Source organism: Vulpes vulpes, chromosome 14, assembly GCF_048418805.1.
Source record: "Vulpes vulpes isolate BD-2025 chromosome 14, VulVul3, whole genome shotgun sequence".
In the NCBI taxonomy this organism is placed as follows: Eukaryota; Metazoa; Chordata; class Mammalia; order Carnivora; family Canidae; genus Vulpes; species Vulpes vulpes.
This window is the reverse complement of record NC_132793.1, coordinates 82335858-82351294: the sequence shown is the minus strand read 5'-3', so window position 1 is coordinate 82351294 and position 15437 is coordinate 82335858. Positions and strand designations below refer to the sequence as shown.

General features: G+C 38.2%; 1 long non-coding RNA gene across 1 annotated transcript in view; it reads left to right on the top strand.

Annotated features, from left to right (window-relative positions):
• Window positions 1–3081, top strand: part of LOC112907097 (uncharacterized) — a 202115-nt gene extending 199034 nt beyond the window's left edge. Inside the window, exon 4 of the long non-coding RNA XR_003232698.2 lies at window positions 1710–3081. This is a non-coding gene — a long non-coding RNA (uncharacterized lncRNA). The remainder of the gene's footprint in view (window positions 1–1709) is intronic.
• The last annotated feature ends 12356 nt before the right edge of the window (window positions 3082–15437 follow it).

The following is a 15437-nucleotide window of genomic DNA, read 5'->3' as shown; positions in this document are numbered from 1 at the left end:
ATTTCACATCAAGCCTGAGAAGTGTATGTTCCTTTAATCCTTTTTGAACATGAGGAAATAGGCTTTGAGAAATTAACCCCTCAATTATCACATAGAGAGTACAGAAAGTAGAGGTGTGACATAGGGCATCCCTTATATTCCATGAGACACTCAGTAATGTTCTAATGCCCACTGATGAAGAAAATTACTCTGTGTGCTATGGTTTATAGATATTATTTTTAATTCACACAGAACTTTGTAAAGCAGATGGTTATTATTACCTTACTGATAAGAAATTTGAGTCCCAGTAAGTGGAATAGCTTAAGAGTGACACCATAAGTAGAAAAGTTAGAATCTGAACACAAATAACTAGACTTCAGAATGTGTGATGTCAGCCTTAAAAATAAAACTGCCAGTTATTTTACCAGCAAAAAATAGGTTTATTTGGGAATAGTGGAAAATTGCAATCCAGGGCTAGCAAGACATAGCAAAATCATAAGCGATTCCAAAAAAATGAAAGAGAGGAACATTTTACAGAGAAGGAGGAAGGGGTTAGTTTGAAGAGAAGTCCATTGGAGAAAAGCAAGAGTTCAGGGTGGTGACAGTTTCTCATTGACTGAGTTACAGGGGTGGTCAATTTATTGTAGAAGATGCGATGTACGTCTTTCCCTATTGGGACCTATAATCGATGATTCTTTCCTTATTTTATTTTATTTTATTTTATTTTATTTTTTAAAATAAATTTATTTTTTATTGGTGTTCAATTTGCCAACATACAGAATAACACCCAGTGCTCATCCTGTCAAGTGCCCACCTCAGTGCCCGCCACCCAGTCACGCCCACCCCCTGCCCACCTCCCCTTCAACCACCCCTAGTTCGTTTCCCAGTTAGGAGACTTTCATGTTCTGTCTCCGTTTCTGATATTTCCCACTTATTTTTTCTCCTTTCCCCTTTATTCCCTTTCCCTATTTTTTATATTCCCCAAATGAATGAGACCATATAATGTTTGTCCTTCTCTGACTGACTTATTTCACTCAGCATAATACCCTCCAGTTCCATCCAAGTTGAAGCAAATGGTGGGTATTTGTCGTTTCTAATGGCTGAGTAATATTCCATTGTACACATAAACCACATCTTCTTTATCCATTCATCTTTCGATGGACACCGAGGCTCCTTCCACAGTTTGGCTATTGTGGACATTGCTGCTAGAAACATCGGGGTGCAGGTGTCCCGGCGTTTCATTGCATCTGTCGATGATTCTTCCCTGTTGAGGATTCTTCTCTTGGGTCTGTAATTGACAGGTCTTCCTGTGATTGGCATTGAGTGGTGCGACTCCAGCTATCAGTTCCCAGCGTAGCATCTTGAGTTCACTTTAGTGAGATTTCCCTTTATTAATTTTTAGGAATCTTATTTATTTTTAACATACTAATATCATTATATATTTACATTATATATATTATATCTGAAGCTTCCTATATATAACTAGGTCCATTGTGGATACTCAACACATAGTTACTCCTTTCTGCCTGGTCTTAAACAAGTTGGTCACAAAAATCTGGCACTCTGTCTAGAGCTAGCCAAAGGACAACAACAATAACACAACAGTGGTCACTAAACATTTAATTAAGCATGGAAAATCTGCCATTCCTTGTCAGTTTGCCTGTCAGAGTTCTAACATGTAAACCTAATCAGTATAACTCACTCTATTTTTTTTTTTTTTCGTATACCAGGAAGCAAGTGTCTGCAGGAGAGAACTTGGGGATCGGCAAAGGAGCTATGATTTCCTGGAAGATAAGATGCCACAAAGAAATGGCTATAGGAAGCTGAGAATCCACCACTGATGAGTTGCCATCCAGTTACATTGCACCTACCAAGTATCAGCAGATTAGAACCTCAGAGTCATGATTTTTCTGGGTGTAGTGTTGAAGGAATCTCAGAGATGATAAAACTTACCCCCTAATTTTCCTCATGAGAGCATTGATGTTAGGAGCTAATTGGACACTTAGGTAGTCAGGGCCAGGGTCCCCAATAAGAAAGCAAAAAAGCTAGGTCAGCTATGACAGAGATGCACTAGCCTCCTGTTTTACAGCTTAGACAATACCACAATAGCATCCTGTCTAGCAGCCTCTGCTGAAGTGATTTTTGAGTAATATCTTGAAACAGAACAATTAACCATAAAACATTGGTCCTATCACAAGTTGAGGCACTTAGTCTGCAAATTTCAGCCCAAAAGACCATCAACACATGAACATTAATCTGACAGACAGGTGCATGATCGAAACTCTGATTGGCACACCTGAGCAGCCAATCCACACTCAGGATGCTCAGGATAGTTCTGCAAACAGCTTATAAACCCCCCAGATGTGAACAAGAAAACATCAACCCTCTCTGGTCCCCTCCCTCTCTGGGAGCTTTGTACTATTGGCCAATAAACTTTGCTTTGCTGCCCACCACTCTTCATCTGGTCTACCTTTTCATTCTTTGAAGCAACATGACCAAGAACCTTGGGCACTCAGGGGACAAGAAACCTGTAACCTTCAGACCCTAAAAGGTAAAATGTGTTTTGAATTCTTCTTGTCCTATATTATGGCCAATTTTCAGCCTGAAGTCCAGGGGCTGGCCAGCACTGAAGGTTCATTTACATAGATGGCTGCCCTGAGGCCTGTGGTGAATGAAATCAGACTACAGTATGTGGAGTAGGGCTGGTCTGAGAAGGTCAGCTTCCCTTACAGAACCCTTCCCTCCCCCTGGGCGGAGCAGCTATTCCTCTACTCCTTCTTGGGGAATACTCCTGCACTCATGTTGTAGCAACTGAGAGGGAGTAATGTGACATTGTGTATATATCACATCTTCTTTATCCATTCATCTCTCAATGGACAACTGGGATCTTTCCATAGTTTGGCTATTGTGGACATTGTGCAGTGCCATGTTATCAGAGTGATATACTCTGAGTCAGTATAACCAGTCTTTTCACACAGCATCAGGGACAGAATCTTGGAAAAGAATGTTCAGTATAAAAACAGTGAAAGGGAATAAAGGGGAAAGGAGAAAAAAATGAGTGAGGAATATCAGAAAGGGAGACAGAACATGAGAGACTCCTAAGTCTGGGAAACAAACAAGGGGTGGGGGAAAGGGAGGTGGGCAGGGGGTGGAGGTGACTGGCACTGAGGGGGGCACTTGATGGGATGAACACTGGGTGTTATGCTATATGTTGGCAAATTGAACTCCAATTAAAAAAATATGTAATAAAAAAATAAAAATAAAAAAAATAACATTCAGGGAACATGTCTTTTTTTTTTTGAAGTGTAATTGACACACAATGTTACATTAATTTCAGGTGTACAACATATTAATCCAACATCTATGCTGATGCTATGCTCACCACAAGTGTAGCTACCAACTGTCAACATATAATGTAACCACAATAACATTGATTACATTTCCAGGGAACATATCTTATATTCAAGACAATAGCTTAGTACTCAACACATACTATTTTATTTAATCCTAATGATGTTGTGTAAGGTAGTAATTATCTCTGCACTACAAGGGAGGAAACTGAGGCTCACGCAAGTCCAGAGATTTTTTTTTTCCCAGTTAGGAAGTGAATAAACACAGGTCTGTGTGATTCCAAATCCCAGACATTCCGAGAAGCGTTTAGTTAGAGTAATATCCTCCTGTTGAAACAGCCCAAAAAACAAGTAAAATTCCTTTTTCCAAGTTTGTGATTTACAGCCAAGGCAGTTGAAGATTTTCCTTTCTTTTTTAATTAGAAGACTAATATTTGTAAAATTGCAAAATGGAAATCCAAGCTGGTAAGTCTGTTGAAAAATGGATAGTTAGGCCACATTTATATATCTACAGTCAACATTTAGAGGGCATAGATTAATAGAGCAAACAGTGTGATGGTGATTACCCTGGTAACAAAATCTCCATTAAGCCTTGCTTGAGGAGAAAATGAAAAGCTCTAACATCTGTCAGGTTCAGCCAGAGTTCATTGAGGATAGAAAATGTTACTTGCTTTGCTTTTATTTCCCTTAGACTCAAAGCAGAAAGAACACAGATCATCTAGTGTCTGGACCCCAGTGATTCAAAGCTCCCAGTGGTTCAAAGCTCCTACTAGGGTCCTGGGAGCTTAGTAGAGTGACCCAGTGGGCCTACACAGCCTCTAGGGATCAAATCAGGACTATTTTCATGAAAAATGAAAACCATCACCAGAAATTTTAACATTTTTTTAAACTAAATTTAGCCAACGCAGGCTTGGTTTTAAAGAACTGTTAACATAGGAGTTGGTTTTAATAGCCAGAGCCATGGGGTCATTTTTTCATTTGCTGTTCTTGTCTAACTAGATGAAGAGGTAGTCACTATCAAGGTCAGTTTTCTTATCTTCTTGGGCAAAACAGTTTAATTTAAACAAACTCCCTCACATGAAAAGAATAGTAGTTTATCCTGGTGTTTATTGAAGTCTGTTCTCTCCCCCACTCACTTTTTACTCTGCCAACATCTACTATCAGTTTGGTAATATCTTGCCATACTTTTTTTTTTAATTGAAATATATTTGACATACAACATTTGTAAATTTAAGGTGCACAACATCTTAATTGATACAGTAATATACTGTAATGTGACTGCCACTGTAGCCATAATTACCACCTACTATGTTACATTCATTATCATTTTTTAGTGGTTGGAATAATTAAGTTTGATGATTATAATACAATATTGTTTTCTACATTCACTATACTGTACATTAAATCTCCAGGGCTCATTTACTACTTGTTGCAAGTTTGTACACTTCAACATCTGTCCTACCCTCCCACAAGTCCTGATAGTCACCAGTTTACTTTCTCTACTTTTGCAAGTTTAGGTTTTTAAAATTCCACACATAAGTGATATTATCTAGTACTTGTCTTTTTCCTTGTGACTTATCTCACTTAGCATAGTTCTCACATTCTGTCCATGTTATCACAAACAATAAGATGTCCTTTCTTTCTCATGGCTGAATAATATTTCATTTGGCCAACAGGCCCATGAAAAGATGTTCATCACTAATCATCAGGGAAATGCAAATAAAAACCACAATAATATATTACTTCATATCTGTTAGAATGGTTATCATCCAGAAGGCAAGAGATAACAAATGCTGGCCAGGATGCAAAGGAAAGGGAACCCTTGTGCACTATTGGTGGGAATGAAAATTGGTTCATCCACTATGGAAAATAGTATGGCAGTGCCTCAAAAAAGTTAAAAATAAATCTACCATACTTCCATACTTCTGAAAGGTATGTAGACATATAGATGCACCACTAAAATTAGTGTTTTGTACTGTTTGTTATTTTATTGTTATTTTGCAGTGGGTTTTTTTTCCACTAAATGGGACATTTTAGGGGTTTATTCATCCCATAAAAGTCTGCCTTATCATGTCCAACTGTAACAGTGTATTCTTGAGTATGCACCATCCATTCTATCACTGAGAGTATTTTATAATTTTTTACAGTTTACAGACAAGAGACTAAAAAACACTGTGAGACATGCCTACCTGTTTGTGTTGGGTTTCTCTACAATAGTGTAGCAGATTGTGTTTTGATGATTCACACTGCATCATGTCCATCCTCCCCTTGTCATGTCTCCCAGCAAGTAAAGCATATTCCATCCATTACTGGCCTTGGACATGTGGTGAGAACCACATCAGAAGGGATGCTCTGCTGGTGGTGGTGTGGTTCAGCTCCACCTGCTGCTCTTTCTCTCTTTGCCCCAGGAATAGCATATCTGAGATAAGGGCTGCTTCTCCTCCACACATAGCTCCAGAATGGGAGCACATGCAGAGAGGACCAGAGCTGACCCATAGCCCCCATGCGGTGTAATGGAGAGATATTTCTTATTATACCACATTGGGATATTAGGGTCATTCAATACCACGGCAAAAGCTGAGAAGTACAACTAAATTCTGAGAAGTAGAAAGGTTGAGTCATAACTTTAAGTCAAGTGTCAGGGTGCTTATGTTATGCATGTGTTATAAATTTTTTAAGTTTTAGTAAATGTCATCAAATTGCCTTCTCCCTACTGTATATTTATAAAGAAAGAAAGAGGAAATTTATGATGCTTTCTCTTTCCAGCTTACTTCTTCTCTATTCCCCAACCTTCAAAAAACTGCTTTCACTCTAAGCCTGGGCTCAGAAAATCTGGATGTGCAACTATTACCTTAGTAGATCCTGGCAGGCAGTCTATCTATGGATATTAAACCAGGTAATATCTTCTTTCAGCTTAACTTTGACTTTACTGCTCTGCATGAAGGGATGACTCTCATTTTATTCACATCATAGGGACAAATGAAATTGTGTAAGGTCATGGTTTACAGAGGCTTGAAATCTTAGGCCTTTTTGTGGTTGCGTGGCCATGGTAGGCCATAGAGCTGAGGGAGCTCAGTGCAGTGGAGTGAATGGAGACGTCTGGGAGACAGTTACTGGTGCTTAGGGCAGTTCAACAAACTGGGCCCAGGGACCATGTCCCAGGCAGGGGAGGATGGAGAGAGGGGCCAGGAAGAAAAAAGTGACTCCAGAGCTCATCCTAACCAGGCAAAGATATATCTCAGTGGTCCACTAATACCCTTGTAGCCATTGTCCTGATGTCCTTTGGATGAGCTCTGGCCCCTACATGTCCTCCAAGTCTTACACTTATTGCCAGATTTTTCTGTTCTTTTCAACATCTGGTGTCCTCCTAAGGTGGTGGCCCTTTTCTGAAGGAGCAGGCTCCTGATACCTACTAGACAATTACTGTCAAATTCCTTTTTAGAAAAACTGGGGCCAGCTGCCGTGATCAAAGTAAACACCAGTTCTTCAGAACTTTATCCCAGTTAGAAGCTTTTGAGTCCAGCCTTTGAGAACACACCTTCCAGAAGTCAGCCACAACTGCATAGTAATAGCAGCAAATATGTATATAATGCTTACTTTTTGTGTGTACTATTCTAAGAATTTTACATGTATCAATCTTCCTACAACTCTGTGGAGTAGCTACTGTTATTACCCTTTTTAAGGTGAGAAAATTGAATCACAGAGAGGTAAAGTGCCTCACTCAGTATCACACATTTAGAGGCATTATTGAAAGGAATATTTCCTTTCAATATTTGAATGAATATTCCAAGTGACACAATTCTGGAGACAGGACAAGTAATTTCTTCCCACCAATGGAAGAATTTCCTGATCAACATCATTGAAGATTAGTTGAATATTTCAAAGGCTTATGAGCCCAAATATGTTGCTATGTTGTAATATTTACTGAATATATTTTCTGGATGAATAGTTTGAATAAAATTTACTTTCAATTAAAAAAAAAAGATAACCTCAATCCAAAGTCTGTGCTCAACACTGCCTTTATTAATTTATTTTTTAGAGATAGTGTACCCATGAGTAGGTGTAGAGATAGGGGTAGGTAGAAAGGGAGAAACAGAATCTTAAGGTTAAGTAGGCTTCATGCCCAGTGCAAAGCCTATTCTAGGCTTGATCTCATGACCTTGAGATCATGACCTGAGCCAAAATCAAGAGTCAGCACTCAACCAACTGAGCCACCCAGGAACCCCCCTCAACACTTTTCAATGAAATATTAAAGGAGCAGATAATGTAATGGTACTGCTAAGGGAAGAAAATCAGCAGAACATGCTAATTCCTTGATTGTTAAGGAGTGAGGGTGAAAGGCAATAAAGAATGATTCCCAAGTTTCTGATTTAGATTGAACCTCCTGGTACTTGCAAAATGCTCAGAAGGCAGGGTCACAGGACAATAGGCTGTGTGCTAAGTTTGGGACTGCCAGATAGATGGTGCCCAAGGACTGCTAGATGGACCATAGTTGCTCAGCTTGTATCTTGGAAAGTCAGCATCTGGGCCCCAGCCCTGGCCCTCTTGGCCTGTGGCCTATGTAAGTTATTTAATATTGGGACCATTATACTCTCGCCTATATGGGAATGATGGTAATTCCTGCTTCATAGAGTCATTTGATATGATCCAATAAACTGTAGATGATACTATAGGCCTGAGCATTGCTATGTAGACCCCACAAGGACACAGCTCCTCATCAGAGTCCCAAAAAGCCATTGGTGGGTATGCCTCTTTCAGGGAGATGGGCAGTCTACCACGTAAGAGCTTAGTGGCACTCCCTAAATTTTAGAGCTTTCCTTATGTAGAGGTTTTAGATATTACTTGCTTTAGGACAGACTGATTCTTCCAATATCTGTCAGTCTTATGAACTAAACAATAGCAAAATAACTTAGTGATAAAGGCAACTCACTTGTGACCTAGAATTTCAGAAACAAATTCTGAAGCTGGAAACAGGGTTTTATGTTCCTTGAGAGTGCTACCATTACTACCTGAAATACCCAGGAGCATGGGGTGGGGACATCCTACTAACTCAGAGCACATGCCTGAAATGGGGTGGGGTGGTGAACAAAATAAGTACTGACTTGTTTCAGAATAAAACAGCTACCATCTAGGGAAATTATTTTTATAAACACATCCTAGTTCTGAGGTTGGATAATCTAACAGCACACTTAACTATTTTGTTTAAAGTGTTTAAAATGAATCAGATGCTGAGGCACCTGGATGGTGCAGTTGATTGAGCATCCAACTTTTGGTGTTGGTTCAGATCTCATCTCAGAGTCATGAGATTGAGCCCCACTTCAGGCTCTGCACTCAGCCATTGAGTCTGCTTGTGTTTCTCTCTCCCTCTCCCTCTTACCCCTCTCCTCTCTTTCTCTCTCTCTCTCTCTCTCTCTCTATTTCTCTCTCAAATAAATAAAATAGACATTTTAAAAACAAATAGATCAGATGCTAAGTTTGAATCATTAACCATCAGGTTAATGATTCAGAATAAAAGGAGCTGTTTTATTGATTCAGTTCCACAGAACACAAAGCGAGATAAAAAACGAGGCCATAAGGGAACACGAAGCACAGTGATAAGGAGAGAATATCATCTTTGCTGGGAAGCCATGCTGTCCCTTTATTTGACAATGTTGGAAAAACTATTAGACAAAAAAGAGAAATGAAAAATTGTGGCACCCATGACACATACAACTGAGGTCATTAAGTCATGGATATAAAATGCTGGCTTAGAAGGGAAATGAGAAAACATCACTATAATTATAGGCTCCCTTTGACACCCAGAAAACTGAAGCTTAGCAGTGCAGTGCTGGGGGCCTAGCACCCAGATCTCCTAATTCCTGGTCTTATTAACTTTTAGTAACCAGGTTTTAATTTTATTTACTTTTAGTCTTCTAGTGCAACGCTCAACTTCTCTGTGCAGCATCCCTTGGCCTTTATGACCTACAGAGGTATCTCCCCACTCTGACTCCCAAACTTCCACTATTCTGCCTTTTATCATTTTCCCTCTGCTCAAGGCTGAACACATACTTCAACCTTTTGTTGCTGTGTCAGTTAGTTGACTACAAACAATAGCCGTGTACACAAAAGTGCACAGAAATCCAAGATTACTTTCTTCCTTATCACACTTTTATGTCTTGGGTACAACCAGATGACCCATGGAGGAAAGCAGAGATGATTTTCCTCTACAAGATTACTAGTGCTTCTGAGAGATGTTGTGGGAATGATTTCTTCTGGAATGTAGGAAGTAGCACTTGTTTTAAGAATTAAAAGATCTTTCCCATTGTTCGTTGGAAAAAACTGTAGCATACCATGGCTGGATGTCGTTCCACATCAATAAAACTGCAGGTGTTTATTCTTGTTAAGAAAGTGAAATTTTCATAGGTACTATTTTCCTTGAGTTGTTGTGTTTTATGATAAGTCTACATTTAATTTTCACTATTGGAAAAAAGAAAAAGGTTCAAATATAAAGGGATTTTGCACAATGCAATATGTGTTTAATAATGAGTATCAAGAACCATGGCAGGCAAGTCAATAAGTTTCAATGGTTGTGAAACTTAGTTATTATGGCAGCAATGGTGATTACAATGTTGTGGTAATGTGGTTGTTCTAGGTAGACCTACACAATGTACAAAAGGAAAAAGGGAATTTGATGTGTGATGTGCCCAACTCAGAACATGGATAGAAAATCAACAAGTCTTTATGTGTGACAACTTTTTTTTCATTACTGAAGGGCAGATGTGGAAACCAAGCCCAGGTTCTGACTATTAGTTATAGAGTTGCAGTTCAATTTATTTATTTATTTACCTATAGTGGGAAGGAGTTGTTGGTGGGTGATGACTTTTCCCCTCTGGTTTTATTGAAATATAATTGACATATAGCACTGTATTAGTTTCAGGTATGCAACATAATGATTTGATATATGTATATAATCCAAAATGATCACTACATTAATTTTAGTTAACACTCATCACTTCACATAGTTACAAATTGCTTTCTTATGATGAGAAATTTTTTTTAAGATTTTATTTATTTATTAACGAGAGACACACACACAGAGAGAGAGAGAGAGAGAGAGAGAGGCAGAGACATAGACAGAAGGAGAGGCAGGCTCCTTGCTGGGAGCCCGATGTGGGACTCGATCCCAGGACTCCAGGATCACACCCTGAACCAAAGGCAGACACTCAACTGCTGAGCCACCCAGGTGTCCCATGATGAGAACTTTTAAGATCTACTCTCTTAGCAACTTTTAAACATATGGCACAGTACTATTAACTATAGTTGCCATGCTGTACATTACATCCCCAGAACTTGCTTATCTCATAATGAGACATTTGTGCTTCGATCACCTTTATCCATTCCTGCTACCTCTCCACCCACATCTGGCAATCACCAATGTGTTCTATATATCTATAAGTTTCTTTTAATTTTAGATTTTTCATATAAGTGATATCATGAGGTATTTGTCTTTCTTTGGCTTATTTCACTTAACATAATATCTTCAAGTTCCATCCATGTTGCTGTAAATACAAGAATATTCTTCTTTCTCGTGGCTGAATAATATTCTATTGTATACATACATGACACTTTATTTGTTTGTTCACCTATAGATGGGCACTTAGGTTGTTTTCACATCTTGACTATTGCAAATAATGCTGCGATGAACATGAGGTGCATATATATCTTTGAGATAGTGATTTTCTTTTCTTCAGCTACATACCTGGAAGTGATATTGCTGGGCCATATGATAGTTCTATTTTTAATTTTTTGAAGTACTTCCACACTGTTTTCCATAGTAGCTGCACTCCCAATGGGGATACAATCCAATCCACAGTGTACAAGAGTTCCAGTTCCATTTAAATATACACCCCCACACACACACGCCCCTTATGTTAAGATCAGGGTGCTGGTAAAATAGACAAGGGCCTAAGATGGAGATTGTGCTAGACAGATGCTAGGGTTGTCTTCATGATCACTATGTCCTATACTGTTATGTAATCCACTCGCTTTGTGTGTGAGTGGGACCTATGACTTACTTCCAGACATTGGAAATGGTAAAGGTAACAGGATGCATGTGATTACATTTCATAGGAGTGCAATTTATCTTACTAGGAGACTCTCTTTCTGTGACTTTGAAGAATTGAGCTGCCATATTGTGAGCTACGATACAGAGAAGGCCATGTGGAAAAAAGGCTGAGGGTATAACCAGCAAGAGGCTGAGGTTCTTGATTGGCAACCTATAAGAAATACTATCAACATCCACATGATCTTAGAACCAGATCCTTCCCCAGAGCCTCAGATGAGGTAGCTAGCAGCTCCAGGTGACATCTTGCTTGCAGCTTGTGAGACCTGAAAGCAGAAAGGCCTAGCTAATTCACATCCAGCCTTCTGACACAAAAAAACATGAGACAACAGATTGGTATTGTGTTAAGCCAGTAGATTTGCGGTAATCTTGTTATACGGCAATAAATAACTAATGCAAGGGTAGAATTTGGCCAAATAGAGATAGAGCTGAGGATATTTGACTCCACATTCCACATGAATTTTCCTCCTGACCCAACAATCCTGCCCTGAAGTCTGAGAGAGTGATTTTCTCCAGCAAAAAGTTGTTTCAGTGACCACATTTAAGCCAATTGCCTCAGGAGATACAAATTTTTCTCAGCACTCCTCATGGCATCTAGTTGCATATGGGTATCAGATCCCAGCAAAGCCAGAAAGAGAAGAACTAGCCATCTTTATGGAGATAACAGAAATACCAACATTGCTGCAAGAACTTGATAATTCTTATCTGTAGGAGTCAGAGGAAACACAAATGAAAGTGAGTTTTAAGAATATTAGACAAAAATGGGGACGCCTGGGTGGCTCAGTGGTTGAGCACCTCCCTTTGGCCCAGGACATGATCCTGGAGTCCTGGGATCGAGTCCCACATTTGGCTCCCTGCATGGAGCCTGCTTCTCCCTCTGCCTATGTCTCTGCCTCTCTATGTCTGTCATAAATGAATAAATAAATAAATAAACAAATAAATAAATAAATATCAAAAAAGAATATTAGACAAAAATGGACAAAATTTGGGATGAGATTGGGCTGAAATTATTCATACAGATGGAATCACATGAATGTAATTTTTTGGCTTACCCATCTGGAATGGTATTACCAATCTGCTAAAATGCAATTAAAAGCTGCATTCAACTGCTGCCCACATTACTGAAACTGAGAAGTCGAAAGCTTCCTGGTAACCTCTTGAGGAAGGAGCATAAGTGTTGAGGAGATGAGCATTTTGAAGGGTATCTCTTACACGCAACCTACTCAGCCAGTCTTTAAATAGCTTCAAGGAGGACCTGGAAGATAATCTTTTCACCAATACACAAAGAATGCATTGGTATAGATGGTACTAGCATATTTGAAAAATTCATTGATGGCTCTCCTTTGTAGCTGGAGATTAACAGTCAAAGGCACTACATTGGATACTGGATTCCCTATTCCCAGTCAGAATGATATGATTCTGGAATGGTAGAGACCAGATAATGGAACTAAAAAGGTGTAGATAGGCAATTAGAGTGTTTTTTAAAAGAAAAACCTATTTGGTTTGGAATAATTTTAGATTTACTGAAAAGTTGCAAAGATAGTACAGAAAGTTCTTGTATATGCTTGCCAAAACTAAGAAATCAACATTACACAATACAATTAACTAACTACAGACTTTATTGGAATTTACCTACTTTCTCCTCTATTGTCTTGCCCTGCTCCAGGATCCAATCCAAGGATACCATGTTACATTTAGTCATCTTGTCTCCTCTGATCTATGGCAGTGTCTTACTCTTTTTTTTTTTTTTTTTTAATGATCTTGACAATTTTAGGGAGTACTTGGGTATTTGGTCAGATATTTTGTACTGTGTGCCTGCAGCTGGGTTTATATGATGATTACTCATGATTAGACTAGGATCAAGGATTTTGGAAAAGTATACCACAAAGGTGAAGTGCCCTTCTTATCACATTCTATCAGAGGACACAAGAGAGCAACTGACTCATTACTGATAATATTAGTCTAGATCAGTTGGTTAAGATACTGTTGATGAAGTTCCTCCACTATAAGGTTGCCATTTTTTTTTTTCTTCTTTTCATGCTTTCTTGTTTGGGAGAGTCACTAAGTCTAGCCCAAACCCAAGAGGAGGGGAACTAAGTACCATATTTTGGAAGGGAGAGTATGTATATTACTTGGAATTCTTCTGCAAGAAAGATTTGTACCTTCTCACATTTATTTACTTATTACGTTATTTATACTATTATGGATTCATGGATTTTTTCCCTTGGATTATAATTCAATATTTCTATTACTTATTTTATTGTTCAAAATGCTCCAGCTTTGACTATTGTGAGCTCTTTCAGGATTGTGTCTGTATCCTTTTTATATCTAACTGTTTCTTTAAGCACTTCCAAAATTACTTTCTGCCACTGCAAGATGCACTAACCATCTTGTATTTCCCCTCCCCGAGCCCTAGAATCAACCTTTTCTTCAAGGAAACCTGGTTCTTTTTATTGGAGAATGGAATTAGAATCTAAGATATGGGTGCTGTATGTGTCATTGTTCTTGTCTTGTTACTGCTTTTAGACTCTCTCAGTGGATATAGCTAGAAAAAATATTTCTATTATCCATGTATACAAATATCCATAGTTGTCTATATCTACATACCTACCTACCTACCTCTCTATCTATACAATTGATATACAGATAAAACTTGACATGAGTTCATGATATTTCTAACTCAGCACCTCAGGATTTATTCTAGCTTTCCCTCTCTTTACATATTATTAGCTGTATTTCTGACAATGAGAAATATGGTTTCATTCAAAACAGTTTTCCAAAGGTACTTAGATTAGCTCATTTTTGCCACATTCAACTAAATAAGATTATGCATACCTTTATAATACAATTAGATTCCTTTATTATAGTATGCATCCAATCCTGAGATCTCCCCAATCCTAGATAATTTCTTTGATATTTGCATGCAGTTAAGTTCATTCTGAAGTGTATAGTTATTTGTTTTAGCAAATGCATGGTTCATATATCTACCATTATAGTACCATACAAAACAGTCTTATTACCCTAAATTTTCCATGTGTGTTCCCTTTGGAGTCAACCCCACTTGCATCAACCTCTGACAACCACCAATCTGTTTTCTGACCCTATGATTTTCCTTTTTTAAAAAAATAGTTAATATATGTGGAATCATGTAGCTTTTTGAGTCTTGCTTCTTTCACTTCTCACAATTTATTTAATATTGATCCAATACTTATTGATCCAATTTATTTATTGATCCAATTTATTTAATATCAATTATGAGATTCAGCAGCTCATTTGTTTTTATTACTGAATAATATTCCACTGTATTTATATATCATAGTTTTTTAAATCCATTCATTGATTGAAGGGCACCTTGGTCAAATATGGAGCTATGGACATAGAGCCTATTTCTTGTGGGTTTTTTGGAAAGTTTTTACCTATAAATTCAATTTATTTAACAAATATAGGGCTTTATAGGTTTTCTATTTCTTTTTGAGTGAGTTTTAGTAATCTGAGTCTCACAGGAATTGGTTTATACACACACATTTTCAAATTTACTCCCACAGTGATGCTTGTGAGAGTCTGTTTTTTGGGTTTTTTAAAATGTCTGTAGGATCAGTATTGATGTTGTCTGTTTCATGATGATTTGTGTTTTCTTTCCTTTTTTCTTTATGATCTCACTAGAGGTGTATCATCTATACTGATGTCTTTCAAGAAACAAACTATGATAAGTTTCCCTATTGTTTTTCCATTAGAAAATGTGTTGACCTGTTCTAATTGGTTTTATTTCATTCTTTCTGCTTATTTTAGTTTTAATTTTCTCCTCGAGTTTTTTCTAAGTGGAATATGAAGTTATTGAGTTTAAATCTTTCTAATACAAGCATTTAATATTAAGAATTTCCTTCTAATATCATAGAGGGAGACAGAACATGAGAGACTCCTAACTCTGGGAAACGAACAAGGGGTGGTGGAAAGGGAGGTGGGCGGGGTGGAGGTGGGGGTGACTGGGTGACAGGCACTGATGGGGG